Raw genomic sequence first — 5,328 nt, 5'->3', positions numbered from 1 at the left:
TTTTTATTATTTTATATTTGTTAAAAGATCAAATTGCCCCTCATTCAAATTGATAATAACTAAAAACAAACTATGATAAAAATACAAAAAATTGATGGATGCAAGTTTTAATTTATTTTTTTTTCTTTTAAGGGCATTGCAATCATTTCAGTGTACAATTAAAGCATTACAAGACCAAAATGCCTCTAAACCTAATTTTATTTTATTTTTGTTTTGTTTTGTTTTTTAACAGTTTTAAGTCAATTCATTATGCTAAAATGTAAAAAAAGACTTATGTGTTCTCAATCAATATGATAATGACAAATAAATCCGATGAAAAAGATTATTTTACCCTCAATAGCTAGTTAAATGATATTTCTTGAGATTGATAAAACGGTCATTTCATTATTCCAATCCGCAGTAACATGTGTCTTAGTGCACAGTGAAATGTTGATCCCTTTTAGTTTTTTTTTTTAATTTCAATTTCAATTTAATTGTTAATTGCACTGTATTTTGTGATCTCTCATCGCTTAACACAAAGATGAATTTTATGATGCTCAGGAAGTAACTAGTGGCATCTTAGTAGTTCCTAGGGTCCACTTTGAATAAATAAAGAGATATAACTAGGAGAAAGAAATCCTAAGTAGAGATATTTTTATTACTTTTAGTAAGTCATGAATTTTATATTATCTCTTCTGTTTCTTTTTGTCTCTTTCTTTAATGTGAATTTTAGAAAGTAAGTAATAGGATGTTACAAATTAATCCATGAGCACCATCATTGTTTTTCTACACACGTGAGAGAAAATAATTTAATAATATTTTTAATTTGGGTTTGTTTTGGCCAATTAGACATTATTTTGAGGTTTATTTCATTATTGGGTTTATATTAGTTGATTACTAGTTTAGACTCATTAACTTGCAACTCAAAAGGGATCCATTATGGTTAGTTAGAGGAGACTATATTATATTTTTTTGAGCTGCAAATCTGGGTAGCAAGTTGAAGAATAAATGTGATTTTTTTTTGTGGCAAAACAACATTTCTTTGCAAGGAAAAAGATCATACACTAGTTTTATGGTATCATTCGTATACTTAGGGTTCTTAGATAAAATATTATCTCGGGGTCCAAGTCTTTTTCTAATACCTTTGGTTTTTATGTACAAGGTTACCTCTAGGTCAAGGTTATGTCAAACCTAATTTTTAGCTTTTCGAGTTGTTATCTACTTTATTAAGGGTTGCTTGGTCATGTGATCAAGAATTCTGAATCAGTTGATATTAGATCTAGGCTTCAAAATCAGGTTATATCATTTATTTTCTTCTTGTTAGTTTTGGCTTCCTTAGCTTTAGTTGTCTTTGATTCGATTTTCAATTTTCAATTTTCGTGTCTAGAGCTTAGTATTTTGCATCTAAGATTCCTTAAAAAAGATTTTATTTTAGTTTGTTGTTGTCTTAGAATATATCATTAGTATAAAGAGTAAAAAAAAAAGGAAAAGAACATCCAAAAGTCATTTTTGTCGAATCGGCCACAATACACAAACAAGGGATAATCTAAACCAAACCAATTCATAAAATTCTTGAATTTGATATACTAGTTCTAGGAGTCCTAATCGCACCCCATATAAAATTTGAGCTCATTTAGAAATCACTTGCTATGGTAACCAAGGTCGAGATTAAAATTTATCGTGACAAGTCAGATTCGTATCAAAAGATAATTTCAGGTGAAATAAGTTTAGAAATTCCTCAGATTTTATATACTAGATTTTAAGGCTCTAGTTGTACCCTATATAAAATTTTAGGTCATTTGGAGTTCATTTGTTATAGGAACTAAATTCAGAATTGAAACTTGTCGTAACGGGTCTAATTCACGTTCGTAATTCAAACATGTTTTACTTCTATTATTTTTTAATTATGATAGTATAATAACATCATAAATGATATATTTAGGTGTCATTTAATTTTTTTATAATGTTTTCACGTTTTTTTTCACGTCTTAAAAAACATTAATTTTTCATACAAATTCATTTGTTACTCATGGAATTGTAATCGTTGTTTTGTCTTTACTTGTTTTCTTGTTTTTTTTTCTTCTTGAGTCATATACATATATTTGTATATGCCAATAAGGTTGTTATATTTGGTATTGAAATTAGTTCCACAAGAGCCAAATAAAGGTGAGATAAGAGGAGAAAAGCGTAGCAAGCATATTTAAGTGAAAAGCTAATATTTGAGTGAAACACGAAAGAAGAGTATACATGTGAGGGAGTGAGTGAGGAATATTTATTTCTTGTGAACTAACCAATTTATAGATTTAAAGATGTCAGAGGAAAGCAATAATATGGCACCACAAAAAGGAGACAATAAAATTATAACTTAGAGACACATTATGAATTAGTAGATGGATTGGATGGGTAATGCATTTGGAGATAAGTTGAATAGGTTGAGAGGCAACATGACAATAATCATGGTGGGGGTTCAAAATAGGCTTGAGTAAAGAGAATTTAATGTTAGGAGTGCTTTTATGCGATTTAACATTGATATGGATAAGTTTGTGACGGATCATACAAACATGAATGATGTTGATTTTGAAAATGTTTCGGACAGCAGCAGAATCTTCAGTGTGGAGGGGAAAGATATGGTGATAATTTTAGTCATAGGGATAATTATAGGTACTGAGACCATAATATAGAGTTAGAGGAGATGGTGCATATGATCGTGAAGGTGGAGAAACAGCATAAATGGAAGGTTATCATTTAGCAAATCCAACCATTAGGCCCTTTGACACCTTAGAAACCCAATTGAAAGGCTATCATCGAGGGTGATCCATCATAACCAAATGAAGAGGATATGGCTAGATGCCCTAGAGAGAAGAAAGACACCTTGATTGTTTTTTAAGGTAATAATGTTACTCCTACTTCTCATAACCGTAACATTAAATGCTCTCGTTGTTTGGGTTTTGGTCATGTTGTTTCACAATTTCCAAACAAAAAAGTTATGGTTATGAAAGTTAATAATAAGATTGATATCGATGAAGAGGATAAAGAGGAGGAGATGTCACCATTGAAGAATGTTAATGATATTTATATTGAGTATCTGGTTAATAAAAAGACACTTATGGTGAAAAGAGCACTGAATCTGCTTATCAATATGGATGTTTCTGAAGGTCAAATAGAGAACATATTCCACACGAGATGTCATGTTCAGAATAAGAAATGTAACTTAATAAAAGATTGTAGTAGTTGCATTAATGCAGCAAGTACTAAATTAGTGTAAAAGTTGAACTTGCACACTACCAAACATCTCATATCTATAAATTGCAGTAGTTGAATGATAGTGAGTTAATTTACTTATTCAATTCAGGGCACAGGAAGTCTCTCCTTCTTGCCTTGGGGTCAAGGTCAAGACCAGAAACTCGTAGACTACCCTTTTAGGAATAGATATGAAGTGAAAGTGAATAAGCAGGTTTTAGTTGTTTTTTTTTTATCTTGGTAAATATTATGATGAGATGTTATGTAGTATTATGTCAATGCAAGTTAGTCATTTGTTTCTTGGTAGACTATGACAATATGATAGGAGAGCTATGAATAATGGAGTGGAAAATAGATATTCATTTGAGATGAATGGAAAACCTGTAACTCTTGTATCTTTGAAACCTAATAAAATATAAGAGGAGAACTGAAATTGAAAAAGAGGAAGATGGCTGAAAATAAGAACTTGTATATCAAGCAAAACTTTTATGCTAACAAGGTTCTTCTTGGTTTTGATGATGATGTTATTCTTCAGCTGATACTAATTTGTTGACCTTAAAAGATTTTTTCATGATACAGATTTGTGATCAAATTTTTTTAAAGAACGGGAGGATGGTATGAACCAAGTCAAGGTTGAATAAATATTTTTAATTTGGGTTTGTTCTAGCTTGTTAGACATTGTTTAATGATTTATTTCATTATTGAACTTATGTTAATTAATTACTAATTTAGGCTTATTAGCTTGCAATCTAAAAAGGATCCATTAGAGTTAGTTAATTAAAAGAGATTATATTATGTTTTTTTGAGCTGCAAATTTGGACAAGAAGTTGAAAAATAAACATGAGTTTTTTCTTATTTATTTATGACAAAACAATATTTTTTTACAGGAACAAAAATCATAAACTAATTTATCAAAGATTACTTAGACATCATTTGTCTTTGCGGTAACTCCTGCGTTTTTGTTCAACCTCAATAATATAGTGTTTGGTTATAAAATAAAATTATGGTTTGGTTCATAGAACCCACTAACAAATGAGGTTTAAGCTCAGTTTTTTTGTGAAGCAATTTTTTCATACTTCTTATCAAGCGTTTTTGTATTTTTATCTCTTTTTTTTATTATTGTTGAAAAGACATACAACGGTATACATTATGAATCTACATCAGCATTTAAATATTCAAAATCAAAGTGAACCAGGAACCCTCCCCCGAAATAAAAATAGGCAGGCAAGGTTGCTTTACACCATCAAGTCCTTATCTGCAAAAGGCACTTGCTCACTGAGAAGATGAGATATTTTAGCAAGAAACAAAACAGAAGGTTTCTTCCCTCCGATTTGTATTCTTTTATCAGAGAATTGAACCTTGAATATATGTAGAAAGAAAGATGATGTCTGCAAACAATAAAAAGCAAATATGAGCAACACTATCAGAATTCACTTTCCATAAATTCAATGCAGGCTTCTATAGACCAAAACAATTTTTGTAGTTCAAGAAACATTTGTATCAATAAAAAAGCTATAAATTGTCTCTAAAAATTTAGAGGGTTTGCATTTAACAGACTCACATTATGTGTGTTTGACGTGAGCAAAAAAGACCAACTTTTTTAATTTATTAAATGATAAAGTAGAATGAAACAAATGTATAAATTTAATTTTTCTTGTTTTTGTAGTTAAGTAATAATTAACAAGTATATTATAGTGAAATACATATTCTTTTATGTGTTTCTTTCATGATGTAATAGCAGTAGTTAAATGTACAATATTTCAATTAAAAATCATTAATATTAATACATGTTTTTTTTTAGTTATTTTATAACTTCAATTTGAAAAGCATTCTTAACCAAACATATTAAACTATTTTTTGGTCAACCTCAATTTCAACCATAATTTTAACCAAATATTTATTTTTCCAAACCAATCTCAACTTAAAGTACTTTTTATAAAATAATTTTTTTAAAACCACAACCATAACAGCTACCACAATACCTAACACACTAGCAACGGTCATATATTTAGGACTTATCTACTTTGTTAAAAATTACTTATCAAACCTCAATTACTTGACTACATGATCAAGAATTACTTGACTACATGATCAAGAGATCCCTGTCAT

The sequence above is a fragment of the Populus nigra genome, chromosome 15 (assembly GCF_951802175.1).
Source record: "Populus nigra chromosome 15, ddPopNigr1.1, whole genome shotgun sequence".
Classification (NCBI taxonomy): Eukaryota; Viridiplantae; Streptophyta; class Magnoliopsida; order Malpighiales; family Salicaceae; genus Populus; species Populus nigra.
Note: the sequence above shows the minus strand (reverse complement) of the source record.